General features: G+C 49.0%; 8 non-coding genes and 3 pseudogenes across 8 annotated transcripts; all 11 read right to left on the reverse strand.

Annotated features, from left to right (window-relative positions):
* Nucleotides 1-364: 364 nt before the first annotated feature.
* LOC131739190 (U2 spliceosomal RNA) lies at nt 365-555 on the reverse strand. The gene has a single exon (XR_009330357.1). It is a non-coding gene; the product is annotated as a U2 spliceosomal RNA (small nuclear RNA).
* A 599-nt stretch (nt 556-1154) lies between these two features.
* LOC131739191 (U2 spliceosomal RNA) lies at nt 1155-1345 on the reverse strand. Its single transcript, XR_009330358.1, has one exon. It is a non-coding gene; the product is annotated as a U2 spliceosomal RNA (small nuclear RNA).
* A 596-nt stretch (nt 1346-1941) lies between these two features.
* LOC131739284 (U2 spliceosomal RNA) lies at nt 1942-2132 on the reverse strand. Its single transcript, XR_009330452.1, has one exon. It is a non-coding gene; the product is annotated as a U2 spliceosomal RNA (small nuclear RNA).
* Nucleotides 2133-2628: 496 nt separating this feature from the next.
* On the reverse strand, nt 2629-2794 carry LOC131738602 (U2 spliceosomal RNA; annotated as a pseudogene).
* Nucleotides 2795-8744: 5950 nt separating this feature from the next.
* Nucleotides 8745-8935, reverse strand: LOC131739192 (U2 spliceosomal RNA). Its single transcript, XR_009330359.1, has one exon. It is a non-coding gene; the product is annotated as a U2 spliceosomal RNA (small nuclear RNA).
* Nucleotides 8936-9532: 597 nt separating this feature from the next.
* Nucleotides 9533-9723, reverse strand: LOC131739193 (U2 spliceosomal RNA). Its single transcript, XR_009330360.1, has one exon. It is a non-coding gene; the product is annotated as a U2 spliceosomal RNA (small nuclear RNA).
* A 599-nt stretch (nt 9724-10322) lies between these two features.
* LOC131738445 (U2 spliceosomal RNA) lies at nt 10323-10509 on the reverse strand. The gene has a single exon (XR_009329972.1). It is a non-coding gene; the product is annotated as a U2 spliceosomal RNA (small nuclear RNA).
* Nucleotides 10510-17549: 7040 nt separating this feature from the next.
* LOC131738317 (U2 spliceosomal RNA) lies at nt 17550-17740 on the reverse strand. The gene has a single exon (XR_009329881.1). It is a non-coding gene; the product is annotated as a U2 spliceosomal RNA (small nuclear RNA).
* Nucleotides 17741-18339: 599 nt separating this feature from the next.
* LOC131738254 (U2 spliceosomal RNA) lies at nt 18340-18529 on the reverse strand. The gene has a single exon (XR_009329818.1). It is a non-coding gene; the product is annotated as a U2 spliceosomal RNA (small nuclear RNA).
* A 575-nt stretch (nt 18530-19104) lies between these two features.
* LOC131738740 (U2 spliceosomal RNA) lies at nt 19105-19259 on the reverse strand (annotated as a pseudogene).
* Nucleotides 19260-26285: 7026 nt separating this feature from the next.
* On the reverse strand, nt 26286-26440 carry LOC131738705 (U2 spliceosomal RNA; annotated as a pseudogene).

The raw sequence follows: 26440 nt of genomic DNA on the forward strand, positions 1-26440 counted from the left end.
CAAGCTGCTATGCTGTGCAAGGTGCCTTGGTAACTAAAACTGTGCCTCGCTGGCTGGCTGGCTTGCTAAGAAGGTCCTGGCATAGGGACATGTTCCACCACACTTGTCTGGTTAGCTGCATGCTCCCAGGAAACAAACTGCTGCTGTCTACATCATCACCACATGTGAATAAAAGAAAGAAAGAAAGCAAGAAAGAAAGAGAAAGAAAGAGAGAAAGAAAGAAAGAGAGAAAGAAAGAAAGAAAGAAAAAAAAAGAAGTAAAACGGCGGGAAAACTTGCATCAACACTGGCACTCTCCCTCCAGCAGGGGTAGACAAAATGCTCACAGGAGAGATCCAGATCTGACTTTGACCAACGTTAGAGAAAGGTGTGCACCGTTCCCGGAGGTACTGCAATACCGGGCCGATGCGTGGAGTGGACGGAGCAAGCCCCTGTTCCATCTCCCGATTCCAAAAATCAATTTAATATATGGTCCCCTGATAGGGGACGTATCAGATATTAAACTGATAAGAACAGATACTACACTTGATCTTAGCCAAAAGGCCGAGAAGCGATGGCGACTTGGCCCTTGCCCGGGGCCCCCCAGCCCGGACGGCACAGGGGGATTCAAAGGTGGGTGCAAAATTCCAAGCACAAGCAGACCCCCAAAAAACGGGCTGCTGCTTCCAGAGGGGAAATGTGCAATTTAAGCAGGAGAAAACAAAACAAAGCAAAAACACACACATAACACCAAAAACAAAACATAAACTGGCGGAGTGCGTCTTACAAATAGTCATGCCAAGCTGCTATGCTGTGCAAGGTGCCTTGGGTAACTACAACTGTGCCTCGCTGGCTGGCTGGCTTGCTAAGAAGGTCCTGGCATAGGGACATGTTCCACCACACTTGTCTGGTTAGCTGCATGCTCCCAGGAAACAACCTGCTGCTGTCTACATCATCACCACATGTGAATAAAAGAAAGAAAGACAGCAAGAAAGAAAGAGAGAAAGAAAGAGAGAAAGAGAGAAAGAAAGAGAGAAAGAAAGAAAGAGAGAAAGAAAAAAAAAAGAAGTAAAACGGCGGGAAAACTTGCATCAACACTGGCACTCTCCCTCCAGCAGGGGTAGACAAAATGCTCACAGGAGAGATCCAGATCTGACTTTGACCAACGTTAGAGAAAGGTGTGCACCGTTCCCGGAGGTACTGCAATACCGGGCCGATGCGTGGAGTGGACGGAGCAAGCCCCTGTTCCATCTCCCGATTCCAAAAATCAATTTAATATATGGTCCCCTGATAGGGGACGTATCAGATATTAAACTGATAAGAACAGATACTACACTTGATCTTAGCCAAAAGGCCGAGAAGCGATGGCGACTTGGCCCTTGCCCGGGGCCCCCCAGCCCGGACGGCACAGGGGGATTCAAAGGTGGGTGCAAAATTCCAAGCACAAGCAGACCCCCAAAAAACGGGCTGCTGCTTCCAGAGGGGAAATGTGCAATTTAAGCAGGAGAAAACAAAACAAAGCAAAAACACACACATAACACCAAAAACAAAACAAACTGGTGGAGTGCGTCTTACAAATAGTCATGCCAAGCTGCTATGCTGTGCAAGGTGCCTTGGGTAACTACAACTGTGCCTCGCTGGCTGGCTGGCTTGCTAAGAAGGTCCTGGCATAGGGACATGTTCCACCACACTTGTCTGGTTAGCTGCATGCTCCCAGGAAACAACCTGCTGCTGTCTACATCATCACCACATGTGAATAAAAGAAAGAAAGACAGCAAGAAAGAAAGAGAGAAAGAAAGAGAGAAAGAGAGAAAGAAAGAGAGAAAGAAAGAAAGAGAGAAAGAAAAAAAAAGAAGTAAAACGGCGGGAAAACTTGCATCAACACTGGCACTCTCCCTCCAGCAGGGGTAGACAAAATGCTCACAGGAGAGATCCAGATCTGACTTTGACCAACGTTAGAGAAAGGTGTGCACCATTCCCGGAGGTACTGCAATACCGGGCCGATGCGTGGAGTGGACGGAGCAAGCCCCTGTTCCATCTCCCGATTCCAAAAATCAATTTAATATATGGTCCCCTGATAGGGGACGTATCAGATATTAAACTGATAAGAACAGATACTACACTTGATCTTAGCCAAAAGGCCGAGAAGCGATGGCGACTTGGCCCTTGCCCGGGGCCCCCCAGCCCGGACGGCACAGGGGGATTCAAAGGTGGGTGCAAAATTTCAAGCACAAGCAGACCCCCAAAAAACGGGCTGCTGCTTCCAGAGGGGAAATGTGCAATTTAAGCAGGAGAAAACAAAACAAAGCAAAAACACACACATAACACCAAAAACAAAACATAAACTGGCGGAGTGCGTCTTACAAATAGTCATGCCAAGCTGCTATGCTGTGCAAGGTGCCTTGGGTAACTACAACTGTGCCTCGCTGGCTGGCTGGCTTGCTAAGAAGGTCCTGGCATAGGGACATGTTCCACCACACTTGTCTGGTTAGCTGCATGCTCCCAGGAAACAACCTGCTGCTGTCTACATCATCACCACATGTGAATAAAAGAAAGAAAGACAGCAAGAAAGAAAGAGAGAAAGAAAGAGAGAAAGAGAGAAAGAAAGAGGCAATTCGTAGGGATACCAATATAACTGGTTTCCAGCTGCCTGGATCCAACGTGGCCCGGTATTGCCTGCAATACCGGGCCGATGCGTGGAGTAGCAAGCCCCTGTTCCATCTCCCGATTCCAAAAATCAATTTAATATATGGTCCCCTGATAGGGGACGTATCAGATATTAAACTGATAAGAACAGATACTCCTTTATTGAGATTTTACATTTTTTACATTTACACCCATTCGTTTTTTTCATTCATTTTACATTTCTTTTAAAGATGACATTCATGCATACAGACATACATTTTGTTTTAAAAGCATTTAAAATACATTTAAAAACACCAAGACAATTGTGCTTTGTACATGGTTAAAACAGACACAGATTAAAATCAACATGAAAAAAACCTGTGCTGCTTTAAAAGTGACTGGAAAAAAAGAACCATCTATAAAAAACCAGTGTTTGTGAGGGCCGGGGAGTGCTCTCTAAAAAAGTTCAAAAGTGAACATAAAACTAGATCTAAAACAGGGACAGGGGAAAAGGGACAGTGTATAGAACAGTGAGTTAAAATTCTAAAATTTTAAAACACTTAAAATGTAACTTTTAATAGTTTACATTAAAAATCTTAAGATACATAAAACAAAACAAAACAAAATCAAATAAAACATTCAACGTAAATCAAATAAAAGTCCATAAAACTGAAACAAAAAGACTACATAAAACCAGGGCACCGTTGAAAAAACGGTCATGCCAGCTAAAAAGGGCGGAATGCTGGCATGACAAAATAAATAAAAGGCTTAGCGGTGCCCCGTAGTCCCGCTCCTAGGAGCTAGCGGTTCCAGTTTTTTCCTTTATTCCATCTTCACGTCCTGAAGTCCGGCGATCCTCCACTCCGCGCAGGCCTTGTCCTTCCCGAGGGTCCGGATGTCCAGAATTACAAAGTCCTTGATAAGAGTTTGTGCCCTTCTGGTCGTGGTGATAGTGTCTAGCTCCTGCTTGTGATAGACACAGACGTTACGGCCTTCCCACAGGATCTGCTTGACAACATTGATGACACGCCAAACGCACTTAGCTGTGCTGGTATCGATTCCTCCCGCAGGCCCATAGAGCACAGTCTCAGCGGTCATCTTGGCCGTGTCAGCAAACCTGTTTAGGAAGACAGAGACAGAGAGCCAGACACTGCCAGCCACATCACACTCCCAGAAGATATGGGCTGGTGTTTCTCTCTTGCGGCACTTTGCATAGGGGCATGTTTCTACTTGGGCTAGTCCCCTCCTGAACATGAACGCTCGAGTGGGGAGTGCACTGTGGACGGTGTTCCATGCTATATCCTTCTGGACATTACTGAGGCAGCTGTGAGACACATTCTCCCAGATTTTTTGGCTTTGGGTGAGGGAGAAAGTAGCTACTTTTTCAATTTCCTGGGAACCGGCAAGATATTTAGTTACAGCCTTGTATTCCCAGGAGGCCAATTTTGCTTTATCTAAGCCCAATTTATATATAGTGTCCCTTAAGGTTCTATAATACAATGGGGGGTCCCAGGAGTACGGCACGGTGTTATCAATAGTGCAGAGGCCCAAGGCCCTGAGACAGGTGGCAAAATAGAAACGATTCATGTAACATACCTTCCTGTCCAGGGCCTGGATGTTCTTGATAGTTTGCGTGAGCCCCTGCACTCGGGTGAGCTGCACAACGTCCGGGACCCCCTTACCTCCCTTCTTGTCGGCTTTACTCAGGGTGGCTCGCTTTACCCTCTCCATCTTGCTGCCCCAGATAAAGCGGTGGATAATGCGGTCCACCACTTTTTTGGTGGTCCTGTCTGGGGGAAAGATTTTTCCTACATAAGAGAGGATGGGGAACAGTATAGACTTGGTTATTAATACTCTACCCGTCATTGTTAAGGATCTTGTGCTCCATCCGCCAATCTTTTTACGGACCTGGTTAATGGCCGCCGTCCAGCTCTGGGCCCCCGAGCTATTGTTCTCGAAAATGAGGCCCAGAATCTTGATTTTGTCCTTTTTGACAGGGTACATGTCCGACAGTTCCCTATCTACCTGCCAATTTTTAGACACGTAGACTTCGCTCTTGGACTTATTAATCACTGCCCCGGTCGCCGTGCAGTACTTCTCAAGGATATTACTAATCCGAGGTACCGACGATGTGTTGGTGCAAATGAGTGACACATCGTCCATATATGCTGTTGTTTTGACCTGGACCACGTTGGATCCAGGCAGCTGGAAACCAGTTATATTGGTATCCCTACGAATTGCCTGCAGGAGGGGTTCAATGCACACGACATATAGCAGTGGGGATAGTGGGCAACCCTGTCTGACCCCTGACTGGATAGATATTTTACCAGTCAGGTGCCTGTTCACCAAGACTCGGGTACTAATGTTTGTATATATGGTTTTAACCCACTCCCTAAGTCCAGGAGCGAATTTCATCTGGTCCATCACTTTGTACATATATTCATGGCTTACCCTATCGAACGCCTTCTCCTGGTCAAGGTTGAACAGGCAGAGGGGATGGTTCCGTTCTCTAGAATAAGCCAGAATGTCCCTTGTTAACATTAAAATATCCGTGATGGACCTCCCTGGGACGCCACAAGCCTGGTCGGGGCCAATGACCAAAGGGAGGTGTACTTGTAGCCGGAGCATCAGAGCTTTGGCTAGTATCTTGTAATCCACGCAAAGGAGGCTGATTGGGTGCCAATTCCGTAGATCTTTAACTTCCCCTTTCTTATGAAGGAGAGTAATTACACTCTCCCGCATAGAAGGGCCCAACCGCTTCTCCCTGTAGACCGCTCTGTAGACCTCCGCTAAATGGACTTTTAGCATGTCCCAAAAAAGATGGTAATACTCACCCGGGATGCCATCTGGACCTGGCGTCTTACCGGTGTTCATGGTCTTAACCGCCTGGGTGAGCTCCTCCAGCGTGAGTTCTGGGTCCTTCTCCTCCTCCTCGTCGTCCCGCACTGAGTCAGGCTCCAACTGGCTCAGGAACCACTCTATCAGGGTGTCATCTGTAGCTTTGATGTTATATAGGTCCCTATAGAAGTTCTCTACCACTTTTTTCACTCCCTCACTATCCTCTACTATCCTCCCCCTGCTGTCGAGCATGGAGGACATCAAGTGCCGCTTCTCCCTCGTTTTCTGGAAGAAGAAGCGAGTACACTTTTCGTCTTCCTCCATTTTTTGCACTTTTGCATTGTGCATGACCTTTCGTTGTTCCTCCCTACAAAGCACTGAAAGATCTAGCTTGGTCTGGGCTATCTCGTCGCTTACAGGGAACCCCCGAAGCTGAAGCAGGCTCAGATGCTGGAGGGCAGCATTCAGGTGTTTATATTTGGCCCTCCTTTCTTTTGCTTTCCTCTTGCCTGCTGCTATGAAATAACCCTTAGTTCTCATTTTGACCATCTCCCACCACTCTATAGGGGAGTTGAATAGGTCACGCAAAGTGGTCCACTCAACAAGCCTGCTCTTATAGGCTGCAGCTATGGAGGGGTCATCGAGTAAGGAGGTGTTTAATTTCCAAACCCCTGACCCCATCTGGGAGGTCTGAGGGACCTGCAATGTTACCAGAGAAGAAGACGGCCTGGGTGTCTACTGCCGTCTTCGTAAGGGAGCTGGTATGCAGGACGAGATCTATACGGGAGAAGGAGGTCCCAGATGAGCTCACCCAGGTAAAGGGAGGCACCAGGTCCTTACCTGCATCACACAGGGAGAAATCAGATATTACGGAGGACAAAACTCTACTAGAGCGGTCGTTGCGTGGCCTGCTCCGGTCTACGTCCCTCAGAGCACAATTGAAGTCACCTGACACGATGACGGGTACGTTCCTCAGCAGGAGTGGACGCAGCTGTGGAAAAAATTGAACTCTTTCGTTTTGGTTAGTGGGTGCGTAGACATTGACCAGTCTGAGGGGACTTCTTTCTTTTCCCCCCCTCGTCTCTACCCTTTCTTTTCCCCACCCTCTGCTGGTTCTTCACTCCCTTCCCCTCCTTCTCACTCTCACTTTCACTGTCGCTTTTGCTTTCCTCCCCCACGGACTCAATCCTTATGGCGTCATAACGAGAGCCGAGGGGGAGTGCTGGCGCTGAGAGGGCCCTACTCAGGGGGGGGCCGCTGCTGGGTCCGGGCTCCCTCCCTGACTCGTGTTCTGCATCAGAGGAGCTACTGGAGGAGCTAGTGGAGTGGCTGTTGTACTCTCTCTCTGGGCTGGGGGAAGGGGTCCTCGTAAAACGGGACATGTCTCGGGGGCGGGGGGGTGAGGGGGTGCTGGTGATGATGGTGGTGCTGGAGTCTGGGTCTTGGATACTGTTGGTGGTGATGTGGACTGATCTTTGTTACTTGCTCCCTCTTCCTGCTCAGGCCTAGGCTTGTTCATGTTTGCCTTGCTGGCTCTGGCCATGTTGGCATAGGAAGAGGGGCAGTCCTTAAACAGGTGCCCCTTCTTTCCACACAAATTGCACTGCCTCTCTTCTCTGCAGTGGCTGGTCTCGTGGGGGGCGCCGCAGTTCCTGCACTTGACTACAGTACACGCGGCCGCCAGGTGTCCTAATTCCCCACATTTCCTGCAGAGTTTTGGCATCCCATTATAGAATACCAGCCCTCTGTTGGGCCCTAACACTATGGAGGTTGGAATGTGGCGGACGCCTCCAATGCCCGATGGATCAACATTAAGGCGTACCAGCCACTTTCTGGCTCCTGTCCAAACCCCATCTTCATCTGTAATTTTCCTCCCTTCTGATGACACCCTCCCATAGCGGTTAAGCCATGTTGTAATATCATAGTCGCTAACAGCCTCATTGAAAAATTGGACAGTAACAACTTTCATTTCTCTGTCTGTCAGTGCATCCACACAAAATTCTTTGTATGGAGCGAGATATTTATTCTCCCCCCAAAAGGACCACATTTCTTGTAACTTTTGGGGGTTCCTAAAACTGACCTCAAACACTTCCTTAAGCCCTGGCAATTTCACCAAACAATTCAAGTCAGAAGGGGAAAAACCCATACCCCTCTGAAGAATGGTCCGGCTGAACTCCAGTCTCGTCAGTCCTGGTTCCGTTTCATCTTGCTTGTTTCTTGTGAAGCGCACCGCATTGTGCCTCCTGGTTTCCTGGGTTGGCCGGAACGCCATCCTTCAGCTGGCTCCTCCGATTGGGGTGGGAGAAGCCTCTGGACATCCGGGTTGTCTCTCTCTACGGAAAAGAGACAACGTAAGCAGCAAATCTGGGCAGTTGAAGGAACTATTACTTTAGTCCCTGAGGAGATGGTCGCCTCGCAAGAGGGACCCCCTCCCCAGGTGAACGGTGTCCTTCCCTGGCGGAGTAGGGGGCGCTGCTTGGCACCGAGACCACGTAGGAAGAATCGTGGCTGTGACGCCTCCTCAGGGTCCGGGGCCGCCCTCTGCTCCTCCCAGATGGCGCCCTCTGCTGGGCGCCTGCTGCTCTCTCGGTCTGGATCTCGATTACAATCAAGGGCTGGGGATGAGGTCGTCTAGGTCATCAAAGGGTCCTCAAAGGTCGTCTGGATGGTAGGTCCTCCTTCTCTCTAACTCCAGGAACGTCTGGAAAAGCCGGAACCGCCTGAAAAAGAAAAAAACGGGAACCGCCTGAAAAAGAAAAAACTGCTCTCAACAGTCAACAAAATCTTGAAAGACCCTCGGCCTGGATTGGGCAAGCCAAAACCAGACTGAGCATTAGTCTTCCAAAAAGTTGCCGAGCTGAAGAAAGCCAGTCAAAAATAAAAAAAATTCTGTTCCTCCTCACCCGAACAAACCTCTCACAGACCCTCGGAGGGAGCGGGCAATGCCACTACCCTCTAAGCCTTAGTCTTAGAAAGATTTATTCGAACTGAAGAGAAGCCAGAGTATATGGCTGGCTAAGAAGGACCTGGCATAGGGACATGTTCCATCACACTTGTCTGGTTAGCTGCATGCTCCCAGGAAACAAACTGCTGCTGTCTACATCATCACCACATGTGAATAAAAGAAAGAAAGACAGCAAGAAAGAAAGAGAGAAAGAAAGAGAAAGAAAGAAAGAGAGAAAGAAAAAAAAAGAAGTAAAACGGCGGTAAAACTTGCATCAACACTGGCACTCTCCCTCCAGCAGGGGTAGACAAAATGCTCACAGGAGAGATCCAGATCTGACTTTGACCAACGTTAGAGAAAGGTGTGCACCGTTCCCGGAGGTACTGCAATACCGGGCCGATGCGTGGAGTGGACGGAGCAAGCCCCTGTTCCATCTCCCGATTCCAAAAATCAATTTAATATATGGTCCCCTGATAGGGGACGTATCAGATATTAAACTGATAAGAACAGATACTACACTTGATCTTAGCCAAAAGGCCGAGAAGCGATGGCGACTTGGCCCTTGCCCGGGGCCCCCCAGCCCGGACGGCACAGGGGGATTCAAAGGTGGGTGCAAAATTCCAAGCATAAGCAGACCCCCAAAAAACGGGCTGCTGCTTCCAGAGGGGAAATGTGCAATTTAAGCAGGAGGAAACAAAACAAAGCAAAAACACACACATAACACCAAAAACAAAACATAAACTGGCGGAGTGCGTCTTACAAATAGTCATGCCAAGCTGCTATGCTGTGCAAGGTGCCTTGGGTAACTACAACTGTGCCTAGCTGGCTGGCTGGCTTGCTAAGAAGGTCCTGGCATAGGGACATGTTCCACCACACTTGTCTGGTTAGCTGCATGCTCCCAGGAAACAACCTGCTGCTGTCTACATCATCACCACATGTGAATAAAAGAAAGAAAGACAGCAAGAAAGAAAGACAGAAAGAAAGAGAGAAAGAGAGAAAGAAAGAGAGAAAGAAAGAAAGAGAGAAAGAAAAAAAAGAAGTAAAACGGCGGGAAAACTTGCATCAACACTGTCACTCTCCCTCCAGCAGGGGTAGACAAAATGCTCACAGGAGAGATCCAGATCTGACTTTGACCAACGTTAGAGAAAGGTGTGCACCGTTCCCGGAGGTACTGCAATACCGGGCCGATGCGTGGAGTGGACGGAGCAAGCCCCTGTTCCATCTCCCGATTCCAAAAATCAATTTAATATATGGTCCCCTGATAGGGGACGTATCAGATATTAAACTGATAAGAACAGATACTACACTTGATCTTAGCCAAAAGGCCGAGAAGCGATGGCGACTTGGCCCTTGCCCGGGGCCCCCCAGCCCGGACGGCACAGGGGGATTCAAAGGTGGGTGCAAAATTCCAAGCACAAGCAGACCCCCAAAAAACGGGCTGCTGCTTCCAGAGGGGAAATGTACAATTTAAGCAGGAGGAAACAAAACAAAGCAAAAACACACACATAACACCAAAAACAAAACATAAACTGGCGGAGTGCGTCTTACAAATAGTCATGCCAAGCTGCTATGCTGTGCAAGGTGCCTTGGGTAACTACAACTGTGCCTCGCTGGCTGGCTGGCTTGCTAAGAAGGTCCTGGCATAGGGACATGTTCCACCACACTTGTCTGGTTAGCTGCATGCTCCCAGGAAACAACCTGCTGCTGTCTACATCATCACCACATGTGAATAAAAGAAAGAAAGACAGCAAGAAAGAAAGAGAGAAAGAAAGAGAGAAAGAGAGAAAGAAAGAGAGAAAGAAAGAAAGAGAGAAAGAAAAAAAAAAGAAGTAAAACGGCGGGAAAACTTGCATCAACACTGGCACTCTCCCTCCAGCAGGGGTAGACAAAATGCTCACAGGAGAGATCCAGATCTGACTTTGACCAACGTTAGAGAAAGGTGTGCACCGTTCCCGGAGGTACTGCAATACCGGGCCGATGCGTGGAGTGGACAGAGCAAGCCCCTGTTCCATCTCCCGATTCCAAAAATCAATTTAATATATGGTCCCCTGATAGGGGACGTATCAGATATTAAACTGATAAGAACAGATACGAGAAAGAGAGAAAGAAAGAGAGAAAGAGATTTTACATTTTTTACATTTACACCCATTCGTTTTTTTCATTCATTTTACATTTCTTTTAAAGATGACATTCATGCATACAGACATACATTTTGTTTTAAAAGCATTTAAAATACATTTAAAAACACCAAGACAATTGTGCTTTGTACATGGTTAAAACAGACACAGATTAAAATCAACATGAAAAAAACCTGTGCTGCTTTAAAAGTGACTGGAAAAAAAGAACCATCTATAAAAAACCAGTGTTTGTGAGGGCCGGGGAGTGCTCTCTAAAAAAGTTCAAAAGTGAACATAAAACTAGATCTAAAACAGGGACAGGGGAAAAGGGACAGTGTATAGAACAGTGAGTTAAAATTCTAAAATTTTAAAACACTTAAAATGTAACTTTTAATAGTTTACATTAAAAATCTTAAAGATACATAAAACAAAACAAAACAAAATCAAATAAAACATTCAACGTAAATCAAATAAAAGTCAATAAAACTGAAACAAAAAGACTACATAAAACCAGGGCACCGTTGAAAAAACGGTCATGCCAGCTAAAAAGGGCGGAATGCTGGCATGACAAAATAAATAAAAGGCTTAGCGGTGCCCCGTAGTCCCGCTCCTAGGAGCTAGCGGTTCCAGTTTTTTCCTTTATTCCATCTTCACGTCCTGAAGTCCGGCGATCCTCCACTCCGCGCAGGCCTTGTCCTTCCCGAGGGTCCGGATGTCCAGAATTACAAAGTCCTTGATAAGAGTTTGTGCCCTTCTGGTCGTGGTGATAGTGTCTAGCTCCTGCTTGTGATAGACACAGACGTTACGGCCTTCCCACAGGATCTGCTTGACAACATTGATGACACGCCAAACGCACTTAGCTGTGCTGGTATCGATTCCTCCCGCAGGCCCATAGAGCACAGTCTCAGCGGTCATCTTGGCCGTGTCAGCAAACCTGTTTAGGAAGACAGAGACAGAGAGCCAGACACTGCCAGCCACATCACACTCCCAGAAGATATGGGCTGGTGTTTCTCTCTTGCGGCACTTTGCATAGGGGCATGTTTCTACTTGGGCTAGTCCCCTCCTGAACATGAACGCTCGAGTGGGGAGTGCACTGTGGACGGTGTTCCATGCTATATCCTTCTGGACATTACTGAGGCAGCTGTGAGACACATTCTCCCAGATTTTTTGGCTTTGGGTGAGGGAGAAAGTAGCTACTTTTTCAATTTCCTGGGAACCGGCAAGATATTTAGTTACAGCCTTGTATTCCCAGGAGGCCAATTTTGCTTTATCTGAGCCCAATTTATATATAGTGTCCCTTAAGGTTCTATAATACAATGGGGGGTCCCAGGAGTACGGCACGGTGTTATCAATAGTGCAGAGGCCCAAGGCCCTGAGACAGGTGGCAAAATAGAAACGATTCATGTAACATACCTTCCTGTCCAGGGCCTGGATGTTCTTGATAGTTTGCGTGAGCCCCTGCACTCGGGTGAGCTGCACAACGTCCGGGACCCCCTTACCTCCCTTCTTGTCGGCTTTACTCAGGGTGGCTCGCTTTACCCTCTCCATCTTGCTGCCCCAGATAAAGCGGTGGATAATGCGGTCCACCACTTTTTTGGTGGTCCTGTCTGGGGGAAAGATTTTTCCTACATAAGAGAGGATGGGGAACAGTATAGACTTGGTTATTAATACTCTACCCGTCATTGTTAAGGATCTTGTGCTCCATCCGCCAATCTTTTTACGGACCTGGTTAATGGCCGCCGTCCAGCTCTGGGCCCCCGAGCTATTGTTCTCGAAAATGAGGCCCAGAATCTTGATTTTGTCCTTTTTGACAGGGTACATGTCCGACAGTTCCCTATCTACCTGCCAATTTTTAGACACGTAGACTTCGCTCTTGGACTTATTAATCACTGCCCCGGTCGCCGTGCAGTACTTCTCAAGGATATTAGTAATCCGAGGTACCGACGATGTGTTGGTGCAAATGAGTGTCACATCGTCCATATATGCTGTTGTTTTGACCTGGACCCTGTTGGATCCAGGCAGCTGGAAACCAGTTATATTGGTATCCCTACGAATTGCCTGCAGGAGGGGTTCAATGCACACGACATATAGCAGTGGGGATAGTGGGCAACCCTGTCTGACCCCTGACTGGATAGATATTTTACCAGTCAGGTGCCTGTTCACCAAGACTCGGGTACTAATGTTTGTATATATGGTTTTAACCCACTCCCTAAGTCCAGGAGCGAATTTCATCTGGTCCATCACTTTGTACATATATTCATGGCTTACCCTATCGAACGCCTTCTCCTGGTCAAGGTTGAACAGGCAGAGGGGATGGTTCCGTTCTCTAGAATAAGCCAGAATGTCCCTTGTTAACATTAAAATATCCGTGATGGACCTCCCTGGGACGCCACAAGCCTGGTCGGGGCCAATGACCAAAGGGAGGTGTACTTGTAGCCGGAGCATCAGAGCTTTGGCTAGTATCTTGTAATCCACGCAAAGGAGGCTGATTGGGCGCCAATTCCGTAGATCTTTAACTTCCCCTTTCTTATGAAGGAGAGTAATTACACTCTCCCGCATAGAAGGGCCCAACCGCTTCTCCCTGTAGACCGCTCTGTAGACCTCCGCTAAATGGACTTTTAGCATGTCCCAAAAAAGATGGTAATACTCACCCGGGATGCCATCTGGACCTGGCGTCTTACCGGTGTTCATGGTCTTAACCGCCTGGGTGAGCTCCTCCAGCGTGAGTTCTGGGTCCTTCTCCTCCTCCTCGTCGTCCCGCACTGAGTCAGGCTCCAACTGGCTCAGGAACCACTCTATCAGGGTGTCATCTGTAGCTTTGATGTTATATAGGTCCCTATAGAAGTTCTCTACCACTTTTTTCACTCCCTCACTATCCTCTACTATCCTCCCCCTGCTGTCGAGCATGGAGGACATCAAGTGCCGCTTCTCCCTCGTTTTCTGGAAGAAGAAGCGAGTACACTTTTCGTCTTCCTCCATTTTTTGCACTTTTGCATTGTGCATGACCTTTCGTTGTTCCTCCCTACAAAGCACTGAAAGATCTAGCTTGGTCTGGGCTATCTCGTCGCTTACAGGGAACCCCCGAAGCTGAAGCAGGCTCAGATGCTGGAGGGCAGCATTCAGGTGTTTATATTTGGCCCTCCTTTCTTTTGCTTTCCTCTTGCCTGCTGCTATGAAATAACCCTTAGTTCTCATTTTGACCATCTCCCACCACTCTATAGGGGAGTTGAATAGGTCACGCAAAGTGGTCCACTCAACAAGCCTGCTCTTATAGGCTGCAGCTATGGAGGGGTCATCGAGTAAGGAGGTGTTTAATTTCCAAACCCCTGACCCCATCTGGGAGGTCTGAGGGACCTGCAATGTTACCAGAGAAGAAGACGGCCTGGGTGTCTACTGCCGTCTTCGTAAGGGAGCTGGTATGCAGGACGAGATCTATACGGGAGAAGGAGGTCCCAGATGAGCTCACCCAGGTAAAGGGAGGCACCAGGTCCTTACCTGCATCACACAGGGAGAAATCAGATATTACGGAGGACAAAACTCTACTAGAGCGGTCGTTGCGTGGCCTGCTCCGGTCTACGTCCCTCAGAGCACAATTGAAGTCACCTGACACGATGACGGGTACGTTCCTCAGCAGGAGTGGACGCAGCTGTGGAAAAAATTGAACTCTTTCGTTTTGGTTAGTGGGTGCGTAGACATTGACCAGTCTGAGGGGAGTGTTGTTGTATGTCACATCCACGCTCAGAATTCTACCAGGTTCTACCTCCCTGCTGCTGCGGGAGGTAATAAATGGGTTTTTAAACAGGATACCTACTCCGTCGGCTCTGGCTATGTTGGAGCCCGACCAGAAGGAGTCCCCCAGGGTCCAACTCTCCTTCAGGTCCCTATAATCAGGGCTCGACGAAATACCACACTCCTGCAGAAAGATGAGATCTGCTTTCAAGTTAGCTAGATAGTTTAGTACATCAAATCTTTTTTGTGTCTCCCTGATGCTCCTGACATTAACAGACACACATATCAGGGCCATCAGGGTAGCTAACAAGAAAAGGAGTCGCTGCGTCCACCCCATAGCGACTATGATTGGGAGGTCGGGACACTCTTCCTACTCTTAGCTCTACGCTTGCTTCGAGGGGGCTTGGGCTTATTTGCAACTCCCATCACCCCTGAGAAGGTACTCACTGCTGCCTCGTCCAAGAAGGCACCGTCTTTATATGCACAGTACGTGGAGTTGTTGGGGCTATTCAACTCCCCACAAGGTAAGTCTGGTGGAACTTGCTCAGGGCCCCTCGGAACGTGTGGGTCAGCTTTGTCCTGGGGGGGGGGTTATGACAGACAGCATTCTTTGGCTGTTACCGTCTGTTGAATTGGAGCTGTTAGCAGACTTCTGGTTTACCGTGTCCAGGGGTATTCCCATGTCCTCCAGTGCTGTATCTAGGAGGACCTCTAGGGGGCCCCTGGTTTTGCCCATACAAGGGAGGGGGTCAAGGATGCTTTGAAGGGAGGCCCTTCGCTTGAAGAGGGTCATTGCTACAGAGGTACTGCTGGTCAGGGAAGGTGTTGACCCCGACCTCTCCCTCGGTGCATTAGTGAACACCTCTTCTGCGAGGTGTGCTAGGGTTTGTGCCAACGACTGGGAAGGCTGGCTGGGGATGCCCTGGCTGGCTGCTACCTGCCCACTAGGTGGCAGTGTAGCCGTCCCACTCGCCTCCGTCTCTGCCTGCGAGGGCAAGACTGGGGACTTTGTGTGGACATTAGCTGGTTTTGGATCTATGGGGGCCACCTGCAACTTGCTGTCTTTGATCCTGATCTTCTTTCTTTCCCCCCCTCGTCTCTACCCTTTCTTTTCCCCACCCTCTGCTGGTTCTTCACTCCCTTCCCCTCCTTCTCACTCTCACTTTCACTGTCGCTTTTGCTTTCCTCCCCCACGGACTCAATCCTTATGGCGTCATAACGAGAGCCGAGGGGGAGTGCTGGCGCTGAGAGGGCCCTACTCAGGGGGGGCCGCTGCTGGGTCCGGGCTCCCTCCCTGACTCGTGTTCTGCATCAGAGGAGCTACTGGAGGAGCTAGTGGAGTGGCTGTTGTACTCTCTCTCTGGGCTGGGGGAAGGGGTCCTCGTAAAACGGGACATGTCTCGGGGGCGGGGGGGTGAGGGGGTGCTGGTGATGATGGTGGTGCTGGAGTCTGGGTCTTGGATACTGTTGGTGGTGATGTGGACTGATCTTTGTTACTTGCTCCCTCTTCCTGCTCAGGCCTAGGCTTGTTCATGTTTGCCTTGCTGGCTCTGGCCATGTTGGCATAGGAAGAGGGGCAGTCCTTAAACAGGTGCCCCTTCTTTCCACACAAATTGCACTGCCTCTCTTCTCTGCAGTGGCTGGTCTCGTGGGGGGCGCCGCAGTTCCTGCACTTGACTACAGTACACGCGGCCGCCAGGTGTCCTAATTCCCCACATTTCCTGCAGAGTTTTGGCATCCCATTATAGAATACCAGCCCTCTGTTGGGCCCTAACACTATGGAGTTTGGAATGTGGCGGACGCCTCCAATGCCCGATGGATCAACATTAAGGCGTACCAGCCACTTTCTGGCTCCTGTCCAAACCCCATCTTCATCTGTAATTTTCCTCCCTTCTGATGACACCCTCCCATAGCGGTTAAGCCATGTTGTAATATCATAGTCGCTAACAGCCTCATTGAAAAATTGGACAGTAACAACTTTCATTTCTCTGTCTGTCAGTGCATCCACACAAAATTCTTTGTATGGAGCGAGATATTTATTCTCCCCCCAAAAGGACCACATTTCTTGTAACTTTTGGGGGTTCCTAAAACTGACCTCAAACACTTCCTTAAGCCCTGGCAATTTCACCAAACAATTCAAGTCAGAAGGGGAAAAACCCATACCCCTCTGAAGAATGGTCCGGCTGAACTCCAGTCTTGTCAGTCCTGGTTCCGTTTCATCTTGCTTGTTTCTTGTGAAGCGCACCGCATTGTGCCTCCTGGTTTCCTGGGTTGGCCGGAACGCCATCCTTCAGCTGGCTCCTCCGATTGGGGTGGGAGAAGCCTCTGGACATCCGGGTTGTCTCTCTCTACGGAAAAGAGACAACGTAAGCAGCAAATCTGGGCAGTTGAAGGAACTATTACTTTAGTCCCTGAGGAGATGGTCGCCTCGCAAGAGGGACCCCCTCCCCAGGTGAACGGTGTCCTTCCCTGGCGGAGTAGGGGGCGCTGCTTGGCACCGAGACCACGTAGGAAGAATCGTGGCTGTGACGCCTCCTCGGGGTCCGGGGCCGCCCTCTGCTCCTCCCAGATGGCGCCCTCTGCTGGGCACCTGCTGCTCTCTCGGTCTGGATCTCGATTACAATCAAGGGCTGGGGATGAGGTCGTCTAGGTCATCAAAGGGTCCTCAAAGGTCGTCTGGATGGTAGGTCCTCCTTCTCTCTAACTCCAGGAACGTCTGGAAAAGCCGGAACCGCCTGAAAAAGAAAAAAACGGGAACCGCCTGAAAAAGAAAAAACTGCTCTCAACAGTCAACAAAATCTTGAAAGACCCTCGGCCTGGATTGGGCAAGCCAAAACCAGACTGAGCATTAGTCTTCCAAAAAGTTGCCGAGCTGAAGAAAGCCAGTCAAAAATAAAAAAAATTCTGTTCCTCCTCACCCGAACAAACCTCTCACAGACCCTCGGAGGGAGCGGGCAATGCCACTACCCTCTAAGCCTTAGTCTTAGAAAGATTTATTCGAACTGAAGAGAAGCCAGAGTATATGGCTGGCTAAGAAGGACCTGGCATAGGGACATGTTCCACCACACTTGTCTGGTTAGCTGCATGCTCCCAGGAAACAAACTGCTGCTGTCTACATCATCACCACATGTGAATAAAAGAAAGAAAGACAGCAAGAAAGAAAGAGAGAAAGAAAGAGAAAGAAAGAAAGAGAGAAAGAAAAAAAAAGAAGTAAAACGGCGGGAAAACTTGCATCAACACTGGCACTCTCCCTCCAGCAGGGGTAGACAAAATGCTCACAGGAGAGATCCAGATCTGACTTTGACCAACGTTAGAGAAAGGTGTGCACCGTTCCCGGAGGAACTGCAATACCGGGCCGATGCGTGGAGTGGACGGAGTAAGCCCCTGTTCCATCTCCCGATTCCAAAAATCAATTTAATATATGGTCCCCTGATAGGGGACGTATCAGATATTAAACTGATAAGAACAGATACTACACTTGATCTTAGCCAAAAGGCCGAGAAGCGATGGCGACTTGGCCCTTGCCCGGGGCCCCCCAGCCTGGACGGCACAGGGGGATTCAAAGGTGGGTGCAAAATTCCAAGCACAAGCAGACCCCCAAAAAACGGGCTGCTGCTTCCAGAGGGGAAATGTGCAATTTAAGCAGGAGGAAACAAAACAAAGCAAAAACACACACATAACACCAAAAACAAAACATAAACTGGCGGAGTGCGTCTTACAAATAGTCATGCCAAGCTGCTATGCTGTGCAAGGTGCCTTGGGTAACTACAACTGTGCCTCGCTGGCTGGCTGGCTTGCTAAGAAGGTCCTGGCATAGGGACATGTTCCACCACACTTGTCTGGTTAGCTGCATGCTCCCAGGAAACAACCTGCTGCTGTCTACATCATCACCACATGTGAATAAAAGAAAGAAAGAGAGCAAGAAAGAAAGAGAGAAAGAAAGAGAGAAAGAGAGAAAGAAAGAGAGAAAGAAAGAAAGAGAGAAAGAAAAAAAAAAGAAGTAAAACGGCGGGAAAACTTGCATCAACACTGGCACTCTCCCTCCAGCAGGGGTAGACAAAATGCTCACAGGAGAGATCCAGATCTGACTTTGACCAACGTTAGAGAAAGGTGTGCACCGTTCCCGGAGGTACTGCAATACCGGGCCGATGCGTGGAGTGGACGGAGCAAGCCCCTGTCCATCTCCCGATTCCAAAAATCAATTTAATATATGGTCCCCTGATAGGGGACGTATCAGATATTAAACTGATAAGAACAGATACTACACTTGATCTTAGCCAAAAGGCCGAGAAGCGATGGCGACTTGGCCCTTGCCCGGGGCCCCCCAGCCCGGACGGCACAGGGGGATTCAACGGTGGGTGCAAAATTTCAAGCACAAGCAGACCCCAAAAAAACGGGCTGCTGCTTCCAGAGGGGAAATGTGCAATTTAAGCAGGAGAAAACAAAACAAAGCAAAAACACACACATAACACCAAAAACAAAACATAAACTGGCGGAGTGCGTCTTACAAATAGTCATGCCAAGCTGCTATGCTGTGCAAGGTGCCTTGGGTAACTACAACTGTGCCTCGCTGGCTGGCTGGCTTGCTAAGAAGGTCCTGGCATAGGGACATGTTCCACCACACTTGTCTGGTTAGCTGCATGCTCCCAGGAAACAACCTGCTGCTGTCTACATCATCACCACATGTGAATAAAAGAAAGAAAGACAGCAAGAAAGAAAGAGAGAAAGAAAGAGAGAAAGAAAGAGAGAAAGAAAAAAAAAAGAAGTAAAACGGCGGGAAAACTTGCATCAACACTGGCACTCTCCCTCCAGCAGGGGTAGACAAAATGCTCACAGGAGAGATCCAGATCTGACTTTGACCAACGTTAGAGAAAGGTGTGCACCGTTCCCGGAGGTACTGCAATACCGGGCCGATGCGTGGAGTGGACGGAGCAAGCCCCTGTTCCATCTCCCGATTCCAAAAATCAATTTAATATATGGTCCCCTGATAGGGGACGTATCAGATATTAATACTCTTTTATTGAGATTTTACCTTTTTTTACATTTACACCCATTCGTTTTTTCATTCATTTTACATTTCTTTTAAAGATGACATTCATGCATACAGACATACATTTTGTTTTAAAAGCATTTAAAACACATTTAAAAACACCAAGACAATTGTGCTTTGTACATGGTTAAAACAGACACAGATTAAAATCAACATGAAAAAAACCTGTGCTGTTTTAAAAGTGACTGGAAAAAAAGAACCATCTATAAAAAACCAGTGCTTGTGAGGGCCGGGGAGTGCTCTCTAAAAAGGTTCAAAAGTGAACATAAAACTAGATCTAAGACAGGGACAGGGGAAAAGGGACAGTGTATAAACAGTGAGTTAAAATTCTAAAATTTTAAAACACTTAAAATGTAACTTTTAATAGTTTACATTAAAAATCTTAAAGATACATAAAACAAAACAAAACAAAATCAAATAAAACATTCAAATTAAATCAAAGGTCCATAAAACTGAAACAAAAAGACTACATAAAACCAGGGCACCGTTGAAAAACGGTCATGCCAGCTAAAAAGGGCGGAATGCTGGCATGACAAAATAAATAAAAGGCTTAGCGGTGCCCCGTAGTCCCGCTCCTAGGAGCTAGCGGTTCCAGTTTTTTCCTTTATTCCATCTTCACGTCCTGAAGTCCGGCGATCCTCCACTCCGCGCAGGCCTTGTCCTTCCCGAGGGTCCGGATGTCCAGAATTACAAAGTCCTTGATAAGAGTTTGTGCCCTTCTGGTCGTGGTGATAGTGTCTAGCTCCTGCTTGTGATAGACACAGACGTTACGGCCTTCCCACAGGATCTGCTTGACAACATTGATGACACGCCAAACGCACTTAGCTGTGCTGGTATCGATTCCTCCCGCAGGCCCATAGAGCACAGTCTCAGCGGTCATCTTGGCCGTGTCAGCAAACCTGTTTAGGAAGACAGAGACAGAGAGCCAGACACTGCCAGCCACATCACACTCCCAGAAGATATGGGCTGGTGTTTCTCTCTTGCGGCACTTTGCATAGGGGCATGTTTCTACTTGGGCTAGTCCCCTCCTGAACATGAACGCTCGAGTGGGGAGTGCACTGTGGACGGTGTTCCATGCTATATCCTTCTGGACATTACTGAGGCAGCTGTGAGACACATTCTCCCAGATTTTTTGGCTTTGGGTGAGGGAGAAAGTAGCTACTTTTTCAATTTCCTGGGAACCGGCAAGATATTTAGTTACAGCCTTGTATTCCCAGGAGGCCAATTTTGCTTTATCTAAGCCCAATTTATATATAGTGTCCCTTAAGGTTCTATAATACAATGGGGGGTCCCAGGAGTACGGCACGGTGTTATCAATAGTGCAGAGGCCCAAGGCCCTGAGACAGGTGGCAAAATAGAAACGATTCATGTAACATACCTTCCTGTCCAGGGCCTGGATGTTCTTGATAGTTTGCGTGAGCCCCTGCACTCGGGTGAGCTGCACAACGTCCGGGACCCCCTTACCTCCCTTCTTGTCGGCTTTACTCAGGGTGGCTCGCTTTACCCTCTCCATCTTGCTGCCCCAGATAAAGCGGTGGATAATGCGGTCCACCACTTTTTTGGTGGTCCTGTCTGGGGGAAAGATTTTTCCTACATAAGAGAGGATGGGGAACAGTATAGACTTTGTTATTAATACTCTACCCGTCATTGTTAAGGATCTTGTGCTCCATCCGCCAATCTTTTTACGGACCTGGTTAATGGCCGCCGTCCAGCTCTGGGCCCCCGAGCTATTGTTCTCGAAAATGAGGCCCAGAATCTTGATTTTGTCCTTTTTGACAGGGTACATGTCCGACAGTTCCCTATCTACCTGCCAATTTTTAGACACGTAGACTTCGCTCTTGGACTTATTAATCACTGCCCCGGTCGCCGTGCAGTACTTCTCAAGGATATTACTAATCCGAGGTACCGACGATGTGTTGGTGCAAATGAGTGACACATCGTCCATATATGCTGTTGTTTTGACCTGGACCCCGTTGGATCCAGGCAGCTGGAAACCAGTTATATTGGTATCCCTACGAATTGCCTGCAGGAGGGGTTCAATGCACACGACATATAGCAGTGGGGATAGTGGGCAACCCTGTCTGACCCCTGACTGGATAGATATTTTACCAGTCAGGTGCCTGTTCACCAAGACTCGGGTACTAATGTTTGTATATATGGTTTTAACCCACTCCCTAAGTCCAGGAGCGAATTTCATCTGGTCCATCACTTTGTACATATATTCATGGCTTACCCTATCGAACGCCTTCTCCTGGTCAAGGTTGAACAGGCAGAGGGGATGGTTCCGTTCTCTAGAATAAGCCAGAATGTCCCTTGTTAACATTAAAATATCCGTGATGGACCTCCCTGGGACGCCACAAGCCTGGTCGGGGCCAATGACCAAAGGGAGGTGTACTTGTAGCCGGAGCATCAGAGCTTTGGCTAGTATCTTGTAATCCACGCAAAGGAGGCTGATTGGGCGCCAATTCCGTAGATCTTTAACTTCCCCTTTCTTATGAAGGAGAGTAATTACACTCTCCCGCATAGAAGGGCCCAACCGCTTCTCCCTGTAGACCGCTCTGTAGACCTCCGCTAAATGGACTTTTAGCATGTCCCAAAAAAGATGGTAATACTCACCCGGGATGCCATCTGGACCTGGCGTCTTACCGGTGTTCATGGTCTTAACCGCCTGGGTGAGCTCCTCCAGCGTGAGTTCTGGGTCCTTCTCCTCCTCCTCGTCGTCCCGCACTGAGTCAGGCTCCAACTGGCTCAGGAACCACTCTATCAGGGTGTCATCTGTAGCTTTGATGTTATATAGGTCCCTATAGAAGTTCTCTACCACTTTTTTCACTCCCTCACTATCCTCTACTATCCTCCCCCTGCTGTCGAGCATGGAGGACATCAAGTGCCGCTTCTCCCTCGTTTTCTGGAAGAAGAAGCGAGTACACTTTTCGTCTTCCTCCATTTTTTGCACTTTTGCATTGTGCATGACCTTTCGTTGTTCCTCCCTACAAAGCACTGAAAGATCTAGCTTGGTCTGGGCTATCTCGTCGCTTACAGGGAACCCCCGAAGCTGAAGCAGGCTCAGATGCTGGAGGGCAGCATTCAGGTGTTTATATTTGGCCCTCCTTTCTTTTGCTTTCCTCTTGCCTGCTGCTATGAAATAACCCTTAGTTCTGATTTTGACCATCTCCCACCACTCTATAGGGGAGTTGAATAGGTCACGCAAAGTGGTCCACTCAACAAGCCTGCTCTTATAGGCTGCAGCTATGGAGGGGTCATCGAGTAAGGAGGTGTTTAATTTCCAAACCCCTGACCCCATCTGGGAGGTCTGAGGGACCTGCAATGTTACCTGCAGGAGCCTATGGTCAGAGAAGAAGACGGCCTGGGTGTCTACTGCCGTCTTCGTAAGGGAGCTGGTATGCAGGACGAGATCTATACGGGAGAAGGAGGTCCCAGATGAGCTCACCCAGGTAAAGGGAGGCACCAGGTCCTTACCTGCATCACACAGGGAGAAATCAGATATTACGGAGGACAAAACTCTACTAGAGCGGTCGTTGCGTGGCCTGCTCCGGTCTACGTCCCTCAGAGCACAATTGAAGTCACCTGACACGATGACGGGTACGTTCCCCAGCAGGAGTGGACGCAGCTGTGGAAAAAATTGAACTCTTTCGTTTTGGTTAGTGGGTGCGTAGACATTGACCAGTCTGAGGGGAGTGTTGTTGTATGTCACATCCACGCTCAGAATTCTACCAGGTTCTACCTCCCTGCTGCTGCGGGAGGTAATAAATGGGTTTTTAAACAGGATACCTACTCCGTCGGCTCTGGCTATGTTGGAGCCCGACCAGAAGGAGTCCCCCAGGGTCCAAGTCTCCTTCAGGTTCCTATAATCAGGGCTCGACGAAATACCACACTCCTGCAGAAAGATGAGATCTGCTTTCAAGTTAGCTAGATAGTTTAGTACATCAAATCTTTTTTGTGTCTCCCTGATGCTCCTGACATTAACAGACACACATATCAGGGCCATCAGGGTAGCTAACAAGAAAAGGAGTCGCTGCGTCCACCCCATAGCGACTATGATTGGGAGGTCGGGACACTCTTCCTACTCTTAGCTCTACGCTTGCTTCGAGGGGGCTTGGGCTTATTTGCAACTCCCATCACCCCTGAGAAGGTACTCACTGCTGCCTCGTCCAAGAAGGCACCGTCTTTATATGCACAGTACGTGGAGTTGTTGGGGCTATTCAACTCCCCACAAGGTAAGTCTGGTGGAACTTGCTCAGGGCCCCTCGGAACGTGTGGGTCAGCTTTGTCCTGGGGGGGGGGTTATGACAGACAGCATTCTTTGGCTGTTACCGTCTGTTGAATTGGAGCTGTTAGCAGACTTCTGGCTTACCGCGTCCAGGGGTATTCCCATGTCCTCCAGTGCTGTATCTAGGAGGACCTCTAGGGGGCCCCTGGTTTTGCCCATACAAGGGAGGGGGTCAAGGATGCTTTGAAGGGAGGCCCTTCGCTTGAAGAGGGTCATTGCTACAGAGGTACTGCTGGTCAGGGAAGGTGTTGACCCCGACCTCTCCCTCGGTGCATTAGTGAACACCTCTTCTGCGAGGTGTGCTAGGGTTTGTGCCAACGACTGGGAAGGCTGGCTGGGGATGCCCTGGCTGGCTGCTACCTGCCCACTAGGCGGCAGTGTAGCCGTCCCACTCGCCTCCGTCTCTGCCTGCGAGGGCAAGACTGGGGACTTTTTGTGGACATTAGCTGGTTTTGGATCTATGGGGGCCACCTGCAACTTGCTGTCTTTGATCCTGATCTTCTTTCTTTTCCCCCCCTCGTCTCTACCCTTTCTTTTCCCCACCCTCTGCTGGTTCTTCACTCCCTTCCCCTCCTTCTCACTCTCACTTTCACTGTCGCTTTTGCTTTCCTCCCCCACGGACTCAATCCTTATGGCGTCATAACGAGAGCCGAGGGGGAGTGCTGGCACTGAGAGGGCCCTACTCAGGGGGGGGCCGCTGCTGGGTCCGGGCTCCCTCCCTGACTCGTGTTCTGCATCAGAGGAGCTACTGGAGGAGCTAGTGGAGTGGCTGTTGTACTCTCTCTCTGGGCTGGGGGAAGGGGTCCTCGTAAAACGGGACATGTCTCGGGGGCGGGGGGGTGAGGGGGTGCTGGTGATGATGGTGGTGCTGGAGTCTGGGTCTTGGATACTGTTGGTGGTGATGTGGACTGATCTTTGTTACTTGCTCCCTCTTCCTGCTCAGGCCTAGGCTTGTTCATGTTTGCCTTGCTGGCTCTGGCCATGTTGGCATAGGAAGAGGGGCAGTCCTTAAACAGGTGCCCCTTCTTTCCACACAAATTGCACTGCCTCTCTTCTCTGCAGTGGCTGGTCTCGTGGGGGGCGCCGCAGTTCCTGCACTTGACTACAGTACACGCGGCCGCCAGGTGTCCTAATTCCCCACATTTCCTGCAGAGTTTTGGCATCCCATTATAGAATACCAGCCCTCTGTTGGGCCCTAACACTATGGAGTTTGGAATGTGGCGGACGCCTCCAATGCCCGATGGATCAACATTAAGGCGTACCAGCCACTTTCTGGCTCCTGTCCAAACCCCATCTTCATCTGTAATTTTCCTCCCTTCTGATGACACCCTCCCATAGCGGTTAAGCCATGTTGTAATATCATAGTCGCTAACAGCCTCATTGAAAAATTGGACAGTAACAACTTTCATTTCTCTGTCTGTCAGTGCATCCACACAAAATTCTTTGTATGGAGCGAGATATTTATTCTCCCCCCAAAAGGACCACATTTCTTGTAACTTTTGGGGGTTCCTAAAACTGACCTCAAACACTTCCTTAAGCCCTGGCAATTTCACCAAACAATTCAAGTCAGAAGGGGAAAAACCCATACCCCTCTGAAGAATGGTCCGGCTGAACTCCAGTCTCGTCAGTCCTGGTTCCGTTTCATCTTGCTTGTTTCTTGTGAAGCGCACCGCATTGTGCCTCCTGGTTTCCTGGGTTGGCCGGAACGCCATCCTTCAGCTGGCTCCTCCGATTGGGGTGGGAGAAGCCTCTGGACGTCCGGGTTGTCTCTCTCTACGGAAAAGAGACAACGTAAGCAGCAAATCTGGGCAGTTGAAGGAACTATTACTTTAGTCCCTGAGGAGATGGTTGCCTCGCAAGAGGGACCCCCTCCCCAGGTGAACGGTGTCCTTCCCTGGCGGAGTAGGGGGCGCTGCTTGGCACCGAGACCACGTAGGAAGAATCGTGGCTGTGACGCCTCCTCGGGGTCCGGGGCCGCCCTCTGCTCCTCCCAGATGGTGCCCTCTGCTGGGCGCCTGCTGCTCTCGGTCTGGATCTCGACTACAATCAAGGGCTGGGGATGAGGTCGTCTAGGTCATCAAAGGGTCCTCAAAGGTCGTCTGGATGGTAGGTCCTCCTTCTCTCTAACTCCAGGAACGTCTGGAAAAGCCGGAACCGCCTGAAAAAGAAAAAAACGGGAACCGCCTGAAAAAGAAAAAACTGCTCTCAACAGTCAACAAAATCTTGAAAGACCCTCGGCCTGGATTGGGCAAGCCAAAACCAGACTGAGCATTAGTCTTCCAAAAAGTTGCCGAGCTGAAGAAAGCCAGTCAAAAATAAAAAAAATTCTGTTCCTCCTCACCCGAACAAACCTCTCACAGACCCTCGGAGGGAGCGGGCAATGCCACTACCCTCTAAGCCTTAGTCTTAGAAAGATTTATTCGAACTGAAGACAAGCCAGAGTATATGGCTGGCTAAGAAGGACCTGGCATAGGGACATGTTCCACCACACTTGTCTGGTTAGCTGCATGCTCCCAGGAAACAAACTGCTGCTGTCTACATCATCATCACATGTGAATAAAAGAAAGAAAGACAGCAAGAAAGAAAGAGAGAAAGAAAAAAAAAAGAAGTAAAACGGCGGGAAAACTTGCATCAACACTGGCACTCTCCCTCCAGCAGGGGTAGACAAAATGCTCACAGGAGAGATCCAGATCTGACTTTGACCAACGTTAGAGAAAGGTGTGCACCGTTCCCGGAGGTACTGCAATACCGGGCCGATGCGTGGAGTGGACGGAGCAAGCCCCTGTTCCATCTCCCGATTCCAAAAATCAATTTAATATATGGTCCCCTGATAGGGGACGTATCAGATATTAATACTCTTTTATTGAGAT

Source organism: Acipenser ruthenus, chromosome 10 (assembly GCF_902713425.1).
Source record: "Acipenser ruthenus chromosome 10, fAciRut3.2 maternal haplotype, whole genome shotgun sequence".
In the NCBI taxonomy this organism is placed as follows: Eukaryota; Metazoa; Chordata; class Actinopteri; order Acipenseriformes; family Acipenseridae; genus Acipenser; species Acipenser ruthenus.